At 40.5% G+C, this 15,018-nt stretch overlaps 1 long non-coding RNA gene across 1 annotated transcript; it reads right to left on the bottom strand.

Annotated features, from left to right (window-relative positions):
- Positions 1-315: 315 nt before the first annotated feature.
- Positions 316-1,253, bottom strand: LOC129525859 (uncharacterized). The gene is made up of 2 exons (XR_008670385.1): positions 1,115-1,253; positions 316-541 (listed from the first exon to the last, which is right to left on the bottom strand). It is a non-coding gene; the product is annotated as an uncharacterized lncRNA (long non-coding RNA).
- Positions 1,254-15,018: the final 13,765 nt, after the last annotated feature.

Here is a 15,018-nt window from a genome sequence, read left to right as displayed (position 1 = left end):
TTAACACCATATTTCTGCCAATATTCTGCTCATGATTATTTATATTTTATCTGAGAAGATGGAGGCCTTCTCTCCAGCTCTCCTCTTTTCTTCTCTGGAAGAGAATCTCCTTTGATGTTTGTATTTCTATTGTGAAGTAGGTTCACTAATAACCAATCCCAAAGGGGGACTCCCACTGCAGAAAGGACAACAAAGATCATCACTATGCCAGCCACTAAGAATAGGATTCTAAACACTTCAACCCACTGCATCCCAGGCTGCAGTGTTACCAATTGCCTGAGGCCAATGAGACAGAACACACAAACATGCAACAAGTTACATGAAGCAGATTTATTACTTACGGATAGGCAGAGGAAGACAAAAGAAGCCTAGAATCCATTGTATTAGGATTGCCAGCATAGTTGACCACTAGCAGGACAAGGGAGTCACTCTGGTCAGTGACAGAGTAAGGTCCAGGATGGCAAATCCAACACTATGTCAGTCCCCAGCTTGGGAAAACCTCACAAAGGTCCCATGCTTCCAGGCCTCTGCTTCTATGATCCTATAGGAAGAACAAATTGACAGGCTAGTTCCCCTCTCTCCTTTCCTCAGCCTCAGATGTTCTCTGCCTATCAGACAGGGGTTGCACTGAATTGGTGTAATGACTCAGTCTGTCTGTCCCTGTCCTGAGCCCACTACCTCTGCAGGCATCCATTGATTGCCCTTGTTGTTTGACCCAGATCTTTCGGCCTCAGCCATCTAGTCCAGGAAAAGAAGTCACATTCTGTATAAACTTGACGTTCTGATGTCACCCACCACTGTGGGATCCCATAGAAGGGAGGATCCCAGGGAAAGCATTACTTCCCATAAGAGTTAGAAAACTCTGTCTGGAGTACTATTGTGTGACCCATACACCACCCCCAAGATGTGCACTTTAAAGGAAAAAAGAAAAGTGAATGATCAGGAACACTAAGATTGGAATTTCATAGGTGCAGCCTAATTGGGCTGCTACCTGGTCCACCTCCACCCCAAACAAACTCAGTGTTTGCCAACATATGCTGCATTGCTGTGTTTCTCTTGTGATGGAGTGCAGTGTTTAGTGTCCATACTGCCCTAGTCAAATGGAAGTACCAACCCACTGCAAGAGCTCCTTAATGCTCTTTCTTCAGTTGCTTTGTGAGTCAGCTGTTTCATTGTTGAATAGCTCCATTCATCTGCAGATGATGGGGTGCATGTAAAATCCATCATATCCCACTATTCATTGTCATGTCGCTGGGGGAGTGAAGGATGTTCTTTGATCAGAAAGAAGTCCCATAGGGTATCCAAAAACATGACATAGGTTCTTTTCAAGGGCAGCTATCTTAGTCCCAGTATCTACTTGAATGACATACCTAACTAATGATGTTTTGAATTATGATTTTTCAACTTTACAATGGCGCAAAAGAATACATATTCAGTAGAAACTATACTTTCAGTACTCATATAACCATTTTGTTTTTCACTTTCAGTACAGTATTCAATAAATTTCACAAAATATTCAACAACTTATTATAACATGGTGAAACCCCGTCTCTACTAAACATACAAAAAATTAGCTGGGCATGGTGGCGGGCATCTGTATTCCCAGCTACTTGGGAGTCTGAGGCAGGAGAATGGTGTGAACCCAGGAGGCAGAGCTCGCAGTGAGCTGAGATCGCGCCACTGCACTCCAGCCTGGGCAGTAGAGTGAGACTCCATCTCAAAAAAAGAAATTAAATTAAATTAAAAATAAAATAAAATAAAATAAGCTTTATGTTAGATGATTTTGCCCAACTGCAGGCTAATGTAAGTGTTCTGAGCACATTTAAGGCAGGCCAGGATAAACTATGATATTCCTCATGTTAGGATGTGTTAAATGCATTTTCAACTTATGATCTTTTCAACTTACAATGGGTTTATTGGGCCATAACCACATTGTAAGTGGAGGAGCATCTGTATATTTGTCCCTTCCAGGTAGAAGGCTGTTGCCATAGTTCTTGTCCCCAGACAGTGGGTTCTTTGATATCCAGCCATTCAATTGCCATTCTCCTGACCAGATGGCTAGGCTGTTAGCAACAGCCCATGAATCAGTGAAAATGTAGCAAGATATGATTGTAGGGTGGCTTGCATGGCCATCACCACTGCACCTAGTGCAGACCATTGGCAGAATGTTCATGTTTAGTCTCAGTCAAAAGATGGCCATACATTGGCCAGATGGTAGCCCCGGCCCAGTGGACCCAATCTGCTTGTTGTTTTGCAGAGTCACCAGTAAACCATGTCATACTGTCAGTAGGCACCCTCTGAGTCTTGGGCTTCAAGCAGCCACAGGAAGAGTCAAAGCACACCTTAAACATTCCTTTGTCCTTTCTGGTAAGCTAGCCATTTGTTCATAGAGCCTACTGGTCCCTTGGGGTTCCAGTTGGTCTCAATCTTGACTGTACCATTTCCATTTGATAATGGAGCTTTGTTGAGCTGATCCAATTTTATTTTGGGGGTTTGTGAGTACCCTAGTAAGAATGGGAAGTTCAGGTTGCATTGTCACATGTGGCACCCCTGCCATAAGTTGCTCAGTCTCCACCAGTGTCCAATAACAGCAAGACATTGCCTTTCAAAAGATGTATATCTGGTGGCTGTCTCAGGTAACTTACATATCCAAAATCTCACAGGCTGGTTTACCTCAGTGGCAGTTTTCTGTTGCCACAGACTCTAATCAACATGCATGGAGGTTGCAAACATTTGTAATTTCATCAGGTTAGCAGGCTCTAAAGGTTTTCAAGGTAGTGCCTGAGCCATGGCTTGTTAAATGACTTCCAAGGTCTTCTGCTGCAAAGGGCCCCATTCAGAGTTAAGTTTGCTAGTCACTTTGACTAACGGAACCCAAAAAACACCCAAGTAGGGTACATGCTGTGTCTAGCAGTCAAAGTGGCCTACCAGCCATTGGGCCTACTTTTTATGAGTGGGTACTGCCAAGGTTAAACATTTTCCCCTGACCATATCTGGGATACTCTTTTTTTTTTGTCTTCCTGTCCAAGTGGCCTTGGCATTCAGCAGATGACAGTCCATTGTTAATCTTCATACCTGGAAGGTATTTTTGACCAGCCAAATTGGGCTGTTACATTGTAACAGGATGGGTTGTAACATTTTTGTCTATAGTAAATTTTGAATTAACTCAATAATATCCTGTTCTCTACTTAGTATGCAGCACTACTTTTGTTGAATAACCCATTGGAGCTTAAGTCACTTGAGTGGCAGGCAGGAGTGGATATGCCCCACTGCCAAGGCTTGAATTCTTAGCTGTCAGGAGGCATAACCACTTAGGTGTTGGTGATGCTGTGTGTCACAAGCAGCCAAAATGTCAACGCCTATAATATACTCAGTGGTTGTAACCATGGTCACTAGCACTGGAAATGGCCCAACGTACCCCACCTGTAAGGAGATAAACTCTACCAGCAGATAAGCACCATGGATTACCACATTCTCCCAAAACTTCTTGATATCATGGGTTTATTTTTTCTCCTTTTATCTTGACAGAAGTATAGGGACATTGGCCTCCAGTGGGAATGTGGAGACCTTGTTCCCATCTCTACTTGTGCCATTTTTTTCAGGAGAGCAAAATGATCTGTTCTCCTTGAACAACTAGCTAAGATAGCCAAGATAATATGTCCTTTCTTGTTTTTTTTCCCCATATCTGTCCCTTAGATCATAAGTTTCCCTTCCTGTGAAGGCACACATTGCACTTGTTTGTTCCCTCTTAGATGCCTCAGGGGCCATCTGAGGACTTCATTCTTGTTCCCTGTGTCTCAGGGTCCATCTGAGTACCCAATTCCTGAGCTCTCCAGCTCCAGGAATGAGTGATTACATAAATGCCCAACAGCCAGGGGACTGAGCACACGCTTCCCTGTTTCCACATTTCTTCCTGGTGCTTCAGTCCATACAGCCAGCTCCCTCACATCTGTGAGGCAAGGGGCAGGAGTTATGTAATCTACATTCCACTTGTTATTCTTTCTTCCTCATAAATCATCCAGTTGCATGTTTAGACCCTATATCCCTAAGCTGACATCTCTATCTGGGGCTGAGTACTAAGGCTTATCACTCTTCCTGTTTCTCCAATAAAGTCATGGTTCTGTCAGACTGGACCCTGCTCACTGCACCAATTTTGTCAAGCAGTCTTACTAATAACCAATCTCAAGGGAGGACTCCCACTATGTGGAGGACAGCAAAGATCCTCCATTATACCAACCAACAGGAATAGGAGTCTGAATACTTCCACCCACTGCATGCTGGGCTGCAGGATTACCTGAGTCCATAAGACAAAACACACTAACATGCAACAGGTTATATGAAACAGATTTATTACTTACAGATAGGCAGCGAGGGGCAAAAGAAGCGTAGGATCCATCATGAGCTTTCCCCCAAGGCTCAAAAAAATCTGCCTGGGTTGGATGGAGTCTCAACGACATGTGCCTCACTTGCACCACAGCTGAAGGACACAGAAAGGTGGCCAACACTGGGTCATATACTTTCAGAGAAAAATATATCACTGGGCAAAGCTTTAAAGGACACCCTGATTCCAGAGGAGAAGGGAACAAAGCTCAGGCTGTCCTGGTCAGTCTCTCCCTAATTCAAGATGCTACATTTCCTCAGAGGGATAGAAAGAAGGCTTGGGCTGTTTGGGGAAGGTCTTCCCTATCTTAGGATACTGCATTCCCATCACATTCTATCATTATTCTGAGAACTCCAGATAACAAGAAAAATGGGGAGAAATTGGGTTGGCCATGGCTATCTAGGAACCATTGAGCATCTACCTACAGTCTCTTCATGGCAATCCAGGCCTTTTCTCTCATGCACCTCAAAGTTTCTCTAGCTTCTATCCATTACCCAGTTGCAAAGCCACTTCCACATTTTTAGATATTTGTACATCAGCACCCCACTTCTGCAACCAAAATCTGTCTTAGTCTGATTGGGCTATCATAACAAAATACTGCAGACTGGGTGGCTTGAACAACAGAAAGGTATTTCTCAGAGTTCTGGAGACTGGAATGTCCTAGATCAAAGTGCCAGTTGGTTCAATTCCTGGTGAGGACTCTCGTGTAGATGACTGTCTTCTCACTGTGTCCTCACGTGGCAGAAAGCAAGAGAGAGAGCTCTGATGACTCTTCCTTTTCTTTTTTTCCTTTGTTCTTTTTTTTTTTTTTGAGATGGAGTCTCACTCTGTTGCCAGGCTGGAGTGCAGTGGTGTGATCTTGGCTCACTGCAACCTCTGCCTCCCGGGTTCAAGTGATTCTTCTGCCTCAGCCTCCCAGTTAGCTGGGATTACAGGGATGCACCATCACACCCAGCTAATTTTTGTAGTTTTAGTAGAGATAGGGTTTCACCACATTAGGCAGGATGGTCTCGATCTCTTGACCTTGTGATCTGCCTGCCTCGGATTCCCAAAGTGCTGGGATTACAGGCGTGAGCCACCAAGCCAAGCCCCCTTCTCTTATAAGGCATCAACCCTATCATATTAGGGTCCCACTCTTAATTCCCTCCTTATAGGCTCTATTTCCAAATATTGGGGATTAGGGCTTCAATATACGAATTTTTAGGGGACACAATTTAGTCCATAGCACTATCTCTTTTGTAAAGATTGCAATTTTTTACAGAGTACCAATTTTTGGTAACATATTTTACTAAAAAATTATTCATTCGCTTAAGGCTTTCAAATTTGTTGCTGTAAAATTGCCGGTAGTAAGACTTCAACAGATTCATTAAAAAATGCATATTAAAAAAAAAAAACTATGCACAAATTCCAAAATTTGTTTCCACCAAAGCAAATTTGTACTGACTTGTTATAACATGTCTGAACAGGATCTAATTTGAGGCACTAAGAAAGATACAACATCAGGTTGAAAAGAGCACCAATCAAAGCAACATGAATTCTGCTAAAATTGAAACAAGAACAAACATGAAATTTATGGGGAAGCTTGAGTGGAAGAATGGTGAAATCATTGATGCTTTCCAAAAAGTATATGAGGACAATGCCCCAAAGAAATCAGCAGTTTACAAATGGATAGCTTCTTTTAAGATGGGAAGAAATGATATTGAAGATGAAGTCTGTGGTGGAAGATCATCCAATTTTTGAGGAAAATACTAATCATGTTTGTGCCCTAACTGAACAGGACTGATGAATAACAGCACAAACAATAGCCAATACCATAGACATCTCAATTGGTTCAGTTTACGCAATTCTGACTGAAAAGTTGAGCAAACTTTCCATTTCATGTGTGCCAAAACTGTTGCACCAGATCAGTTGCAAACAAGAGCAGAGGTGCAAACAAGAGCAGAGCTTTCAATGAAAATTTTAAACAAGTGGGATCAAGATTCTGACGTACTTCTTCAAGGAATTGTAACTAGAGATGAAACATGGCTCTGCCAGTACACTCCTGAAGACAAAACACAATCAAAGCAATGGCTACCAAGAGGTGGAAGTGGTCCAGTCAAAGCAAAAGTGGAGTAGTCAAGAGCAGAGGTCATGGCATCAGTTTTTTGAAATACTCAAGGAATTTTGCTTGTTGGCTTTCTGGGAGTGCCAAAGAACAATAACATCTGCTTATAATGATAGTGTTTTGAGAAAGTTAGTTAAAGTTTTGGCAGAAAAAACATCTGGAAAAGGTTTACCGAAGTCTTTCTCCACCACAATAATGCTCCTGCTCATTCCTTTCATCAAATAAGGGCAATTTTGTGGAAGTTTTGATGGGAAATCATTAGGCATCCACCTTACAGTCCTGATGTGGCTCCTTCTTACTCATTTTTGTATCCTTATCTTAAAAAGTCTGTAAAGGGCACCCATTTTCCTTAAGTAAATAATGTAAAAAAGCCTGCATCAACATGGTTAAATTCCCAGGACTCTCAGTTCTTTAGGGATGGACTAAATGGCTGGTATTATTGCTTACAAAACTGTCTTGGACTTGATGGAACTAATGTTGAGAAATAAAGTTTGTAATTTTTATTTTTATCTTTTTTCTTTTTGTAGAGACAAGGTTTCTCTTTGTTGCCCAAGCTGATCTTAAACTCCTGGCCTCAAGTGAGCCTCCTGCTTATTTTTATCTTTTAATCCATTTTTTTCCATAAACTTTTTGAAGTCCTCTTGTAGCCTCATAATTATTTTCCTCTTTGCTGAATATGTAGTATGTCTTCTTTTTCATGCCTAATTGTGTCTATTTTTGCTGTATCCATTTTACTTTATCAGACTCATGAGTTTATTTATTTTGTTTTCAAAGAACCAGCTTATTTAATTATGCACACTTTCTATTCTTTTTGTTTGTTCTCTGTTTCACTGATTTTGGCTACTGGATTATTTTTTAAAATCCTCGTGTCTCAGTCTACTTTGTTAATTTTTAATTTTTAAGATAAAAATTAGTTCCTTTTTGTTTTTCTTATTTAACAATAAATGTATTTAATGGCAAATATTTCATTCTGGATTCAGCTTTCAAATGTCCTATAAGTTTTGGTATGCAGTCTTCTTTTCACTGCTTCCAAAATAGCTTATAACTTCCTTTGGTTTTCCCCTAATTTTTATTGTGTTATTATCTGAGAAGGTAGTTACTAGTATCTCTACTTTTTAAAATTTGTTATTTTTTTAAAAAATATTCTTCGTGAGAAAATACATGGTATATGTAAATGTTCTAAGGACATACAAAAAAAAGAGAGAATATTGTCTGTTAGAGTAATAAAAGATTCTAAATGTAGTTATTAAAGCAAGGTAATTTATTGTGTAGTTCCCCTAGAATTGATCAATTCTAAGAGAAATATATTTATGTCTTCCACTAAATAATTCTCTATATTATGCATTTCTAATGTTTTTGCCTTACATAATTTACCAGCATGATGTTTGGTGTATAGAATTTAAAAATTCTACCTTTTTCAGGCCAGGTATGGTGGCTTATGTCTGTAATGCCAACACTTCAGGAGGCCAAGGCAGGAGGATTGATTGAGGCCAGGAGTTCAAGACCAACCTGGTCAACATAGCAAGCTCCTGTCTCTACAAAAAAAATAAATAAATAAATAAATAAAAATTAGTTGGGCATGGTGTCACATGCCTATAGTCTTAGCTACTTGGGAGGTTGGGGCAGGAGGATCACGAGTTTAAGAGTTCAAGGTTGCAATGAGCTATGATGATGCCAATGCACACCAGCATGGGTGACAGAGTGAAACCGAGTCTCTAAAAAAATAAATAAAATAAGTACAATAAAATTATACCTTTTTCATAAATTGTACCTTTTATTTTTTATTTTTTTTATTTATTTTTGAGACAGAGTCTCCCTCTGTCACCCAGGCTGGAGTGCAGTGGTGCAATCTCGGCTCACTGTAACCTCCACCTCCTGGGTTCAAGCAGTTCTCCTGCCTCAAGATCCTGAGTAGCTGGGATTAAAAGCACATGCCACAGTGTCTGGCTAATTTTTGGATTTTTAGTAGAGACAGGATTTCACCATGTTGGCCAGGCTGGTCTCAAACTCCCAACCTCAAGTGATCTGCCTGCGTTGGCGTCCCAAAGTGCTGGGATTACAGGCATGAGCCACCGTGCCTGACCATACTGTGCCTTTTAAAAAGTACATAATGTCAATCTTTATCCTGTTTAGTGCTTTTGATCTTAAATTCCACTTACTCTTATACTATTGGTGTCATTTCTGCTTTCTTGTTTGCATTTGCTTGAGATATTTTGCCTATTATCTTGTTAACTTTATCATTTTAATCTTTTGAACAGCTTTTATATTTACATTTTTTTTTTTTTTTTTTGAGACAGAATCGTTCCTTGTCGCCCAGACCAGAGTGCAATGGCACCATCTCGGCTCACTGTAACCTCCACCTCCTGTATTCAAGCGATTCTCCTGCCTCCCAAGTAGCTGGAATTATAGGTGCCCGTCACCATGCCTGGCTAATTTTTTTTGTATTTTTTAGTAGAGACAGGGTTTCAGCATGTTGGCCAGGCTGGTCTTGAACTCCTGACCTCAGGTGATCTGCCTGCCTTGGCCTCCCAAAGTGCTGGGATTACAGGTGTGAGCCACTGCATCTGGCCTCAGGTAGTTCTTTATAGCAGTGTGAGAATAGACTAATACACCCAGTATATTCTTATTCATTTACATATAACTATGCACATACATGGCAGGGTGTATTTTTGCTCATTCTGTTTTTTCTCTCTTCTCACTATTTTGAGGTGCTTGTACACCTCAAAATAAATTGTTGTATTTTCTTTAATATCTTTCTCAGATGAGACATGTGAGTGACCCTCTGAATTATTGCACATTCTCAAAGACCTTTTTTTCCTTTGACAGATTAATTATATCTGTCAACCTAAAAAACATGAGATCTATAAATCTGGAAAGGAGAACTTTATTTCTTGAGTAAGGCTGCAACCTGTAGGCTGGGAAGCAGAGCCTCCAGCTAAGACCAAAAGCAGACACTTTGAGGGAGGTAGGGTGGGACAGGAATTTTATGCTAAATGGGTTGGCTAAACACATATTTAACAGGCTAAAGGAGAAACTATAAATATTCATGAAGGGGGGTTGCGGTCATGCATGGTAAGCAAACATACATGTTACATATGTTTCATGTTCAATTTGGGGTGGAGACTTAATGTTAAAATGCACTAAAATTAGGCTCTATACATCGAAATGTGAAACTTAGGACACAGAGGTGCTGTGTGGATAGCCTCTGTAAACCGGCCAGAAACAGCCCATGGTCAGTGGTTATTTATCAGGAAGGAACACTTTGTGAAACTGGTAAGCTGCCATGTCTCAACCGCAAAAGGGAGGGGAGTCTGGCCATAGTGTCAGGTGGTGGTTGAAGCTGAAGTCAGTGGAAGGGTTTTCCATTCTTTGTTTGCCAAGGCTGCTTTCTGTTTAACTCTTAAGAAAAGATCCAGGGCTGGGCATGGTGGCTTACGCCTGTAATCCCAGCACTTTGGGAGGCCAAGATGGGTGGATCATGAGGTCAAGAGATCAAGACCATCCTGGCCAACATGGTGAAACCCCATCTTTACTAAATTAAAACAAACAAACAAAAAAAATTAGCTGGGCATGGTGGCGCACGCCTGTAGTCCCAGCTACGCAGCTACTTGGGAGGCTGAGGCAGGAGAATCACTTGAACCAGGGAGGCAGAGGTTGCAGTGAGCTGAGATCACGCCACTGTACTCCAGCATAGCAACAAAGCGAGACTCCGTCTCAAAAAAAAAAAAAAAAAAAAAAAAGAAAAAGAAAGAAAGAAAAGATCTGGTAACAGTTAATGAACAAAGGGGTATACTGAGGTGTGACTGACTTCCTGTCTTGTCATGGCCTAGAAATTTAATTTTTAGTTTTTCTGGGTTCTCCTTGGCCAAGAGGGGTCCATTCAGTCAGTCAGGGGGCTTAGGATATACTTCACATAGCATAGCTAGGTAGAGAATCTTGCCTTTTCTCTAAAGATGATATTCCACTGCTTTCAAGTTTCCAACAAAGTACAATGCAAGTCTGATTCTTTTTCTTTTTTGACAACTTTTTCTTTCTAAATGGTAGCAAATAATATTTGCTTTTCAAAGTTCAGGAATTTTACCTGATTTTATATACATCATTTTTCATCAATTTAGTCTACCTTGGATTTCTGGGAGCTCTTTTAATTTATAAAATTAGGTATTTAGCCCTCCTGCAATGTTTCTTTTGTGTATCTAGAATGCCTATATTTTATATATTAGACCTCTTGACTTTTTCCTCCAGTTGCTTATCTTTTCCCTGCTAATTTCCATATCACTTTTTTTTGCTGTATGCCTTGAGAGAGTTCTTCTACTTTACCTTCTAGGCCACTACAGTGACCTACTTCTTTTTCAATTTACCTACCAATATATTTAATTGGGGATTAATATTTTTTATATTTCTAGTAATTTTTCTTTATAACACTTTAATTTCATTATGTGGTTTAAAAATATATAAATATAAAATTTCTTACTTTTTGGTGGAGATTATTATTTTATGACTTTTTCCCGTTGGGCTTGGGTCTGGTTTTTGGAGGACCTGAATTACAAGAAGCAGTTCTCTTTCTTTGTGCTGGCAATGTAGAAAGCAGGCAGGTTGTCATCTTCATTTTGACTCCATAAATAGAGGTTTGGGAACAGTAGATGCAAAAGAGGACTTAGGAGCCATACTTCCTGAGTTCAAATGCCAGCTCTTCTGTTTATTAGTTCAAATGCCAGCTCTTCTGTTTATTGCCCAATAATAATTGGGCAAATTATTCAAATTCTATACCTCAGTTTCCTTATCTATCCAATGGGGGAAAATAAGATTAAAAAAATTTAATTGTATGTAAGAAAATTCTTGAGGGGTTGTCATGACAATTTAAAAAGTCTACCTTTTTGAAGCACTAAGTATAGTTCCTGGCAAACATATTGGCTATTGTTAAAACTTGTTTCTGAAAATGAATGCATACATGGTAGAATACAAATTATTAAAACTGTGAGCATTCTAGCTTCCCTGCTAATGGTTCTCAACCTTGGCTCCACATATGAATCACTGAGAAGCATTTAGAAATCCTCCTACCTTATCTCAGACAAGTTAGATCAAGTCTCTAAAATTAGGGTTTCAAGGAAGTAGGAACTTTCAAAACTCCCCAGGTGATTCCACTTTGAGGCCAACATTGAGAACAACTGCTTTAATACCTGTGCCAAAAAAAAAAAAAAATCAATGTTTGCCTGTTGATCTACTCGCGTATTAGTCATTGCTGAATTTCCCCAGACAGATTTTTTGGCTTTGCAGAATGCAGATCTTAAAGAGAATGAGGACTTCAGAATGTGGCTACATCTCAGATTCAAGGAGATTTGTAAAAGCTGTCAGTGATTTCCCATTGCTGTAAGATAGAGTCCTAAATTCTGACAAGGCAAAGCTCATCGGTCTAGTCTCTTTCTGCCTGATGCTCCCACCTCCTTGTCTCACTCCCACTATGGCTCACTAGGGTCCAGATAAAAGAGCCACTTTTCCCTTACTTTAACATGCCAAGCTCTTTCCTGCCTCAGGGCTTTTCTGCTGGTTGTGTCCTGTTCCACCCTTGACCTGGCCATTGCCCATTATTGCATAGACACAATCTACTAAAACTCACACAAGGAAAAAGAGATAATCGGAACAGGGCTTTCTATTTTAAAAATTGAATCAATAATTAATAACCTCCCAAACAGAAATTACCAGGCCTAGATGGTTTCATTGGTGAAGTCTACCAAAGATTTAAGGAACAAAAGATACCAGTTCTTTACAAACTGTTCCAGAAAACAGAAGCAGAGGGAACACTTTCTAATTCACTACTTTATAAGGTCAGCATTTCCCTAATGCCTAATTATAAGAAAGAAAAACTGCAGACCCATATCTCTCATGAACATAGTTTCTGTAGGTCATGAATTCAGGAGCAGCTTTGTTGGGTGGTTCTGGCTTGAAGTCCCTCATGAGGATGCAGTTAACATTTTGGCCAGGCTGGAAGCTTGACAATGACTGGAGATCTATTTTACACAGTGCTGGTTGTTGGCAAGAGACCTCAGTTTCTCCCCATATGGGCCTCTCTGCTGATTGCTTTAGTGTCCCCATGACATGGTGACTGGCCTTCCCCAGTATGAGTGATCCCAGGGAAAGCAGGTGGAAGCAGCAATGTCTTTTATGGCCTAGCCTCAGAGGTCACACACCGTCATTTCATCTATGTCCTATTGGTAACACAGACCAATATTTAGTCCCCCATTCAATATGGGAGGGGACTAAAAAGGAGCCATCCTGGAGGTTGTGGATGACATCATACAATACATTTCAGCAATGGGAAGCCATGAATTACTTACACATGCCACCATGCACAGAAAGCTCTGATATTATAGCGATAAAAGCCAGACACAACAGAGTACATCCTACATAATTCCATTTGTATGTTGTTCTAGAACAGGCAAAACTATGGTCTTGCCTCTGAAAAGAGGAGGGATTGATAGGAAATGACACAAGGGAATTTCTGGGATGATGGAAATGTTCTATATCTTGACAGGGGAGTGCTTCACATAGGCATATCATTTGTCAAAGTTGCACAGTTAAAAATGTGTGTGTATTTCAATGTAGAAACATTCACTTCAGAAAAATAGGACCATAAAAAAAATCTAGCTGGGACTGGGAATGAGCGGTGGTCTAGATAAACAAGAATGGCAGCATGCCCATAATGGTTGAAGTTGGGTCATGGAATATATCAAGGTATATTATATTAATCTGTTTGTATATGTTTAAACACTCCAAATGAAAAGTAAAAAAAAAACCCAAAACAAAACCCAAACTGTTTTGTGTAATAAGCTTCTTATTCCTTTGTGTAAGAGTGTATCTTCCCTTTTGTTTTACCATGCTAATTAAAAGAGCATTTATATCTTGTGAAGGCCGCATTATTAATTACACACCAACAGGGTCAAGTCACCTTAACAATCTTAATTATAATTGAGAAGCCAAAAGTGGCTTCTTAACCCACTTCTGATAGGTGGGTAGTGAAAAAATCCTCCAACAGCCCAACTCTCCAAAATGTCATATTACTTATGTAAAAACTGGTGAAATCCATTCAGCTCTTAGGGAAAATGGGACAGCAATCATGGCACAAAGATGGCTCAGAGACCATGTGTCCTCTCAAGTCAGTTGACTTTTCCCCCTTTCTACCAGAGGGAAGCTGAGCAGGCAACACAGTGATCTAGACATTCAGAGAGGATCTCCTACTTTTTTGTAATACCTCCTGTTTCTTCCCTTAAGGGCTCTAGGGGCATTTGGAGGTCGGGGTGGAGGTGAAAATTAAATGAGAGGAAAGGAATTTGTAAACTGGCACACAGGTTAGTTTACCATTCCTGAATCACTCCAGGATCTAATTCTAAATGCAGAAGTACATATACATTCTCACAGACGCCAGTGAACTTTCTGCCAGTACAGAACCAAGAGCCCTCTAAAAAGAATGTGCAGAACAATGTGGTGATATTAGAAAGCACAGAGTATATCCTGGAACCGGTAATAGTCTAGATGGCCTGAATGCATGAGGCACGTTAGGAGAATAAATATTGAAAAGGCTAAAGAAGCATAGTGAGCCTTGTGCCTATTAGTATGCCTTATCTCATTAGGAGAAAAATGACCCCAAAAGTTTAAGAATGAGGTTTGATTAATATAGCTTGGTTTAAAAAAATTATCCTTCTTACTTTTTGTGAAATGAATTACACAAACACTTTATGCATATCAGATTGGGACTCATCTTTTTTCACAGAATAGTAACAACAATAAATGTAAAAGGAACAGAAGTACCTTGCAGTTGTATGACACTTTAGTCATGTTGAATAGTATAGTAATGGTAAAACGTATTGGCTACTTACTGTCTACTAGAAACTGTACTAGGTACCTCAGGTGACTTAACTGCCTTGATCCTCCCAACTACTTCATGAAGTACTATTAATAACCCCAATTTATGGGCCGGACGTGGTCTTACGCCTGTAATTCCAGCATTTTCAGAGGCCGAGGTGGGTGGATCACCTGAGGTCAGGAGTTCAAGACCAGCCTGACCAACATGGTGAAACCCTGTCTCTGCTAAAAATACAAAAATTAGCTGGGCATGGTGGTGGGCACCTATAATCCCAGCTACTCAGGAGGCTGAGGCAGGAGAATTGCTTGAACTCAGGAGGCAGAGGTTGCAGTGAACCAAGATTGCGCCATTGTACTCCAGCCTGGATGACAGAGTGAGACTCCGTCTCATAAAACAACAACAACAACAAAAACAGGCCAGACGCAGTGGCTCATGCCTGTAATCCCAGCACTTTGGGAGGCCAAGGTGGGTGGATCATGAGGTCAGGAGATCGAGAGCATCCTGGCCAACACGGTGAAACCCCATCTCTTCTAAAAATACAAAAATTAGCTGGGTGTGGTGGCGTGCACCTGTAATCCCAGCTACTCAGGAGGCTGAGGCAGGAGAATGGCTTGAATCCATGAGGCGGAGATTGCAGTGAGCCGAGATGGTGCCATTGCACTCCAGCCTGGAGAC

Source organism: Gorilla gorilla, chromosome 10, assembly GCF_029281585.2.
Source record: "Gorilla gorilla gorilla isolate KB3781 chromosome 10, NHGRI_mGorGor1-v2.1_pri, whole genome shotgun sequence".
Classification (NCBI taxonomy): Eukaryota; Metazoa; Chordata; class Mammalia; order Primates; family Hominidae; genus Gorilla; species Gorilla gorilla.
The sequence above is the reverse complement of the archived record's forward strand: the minus strand, read 5'-3'. Positions and strand labels throughout refer to the sequence as shown.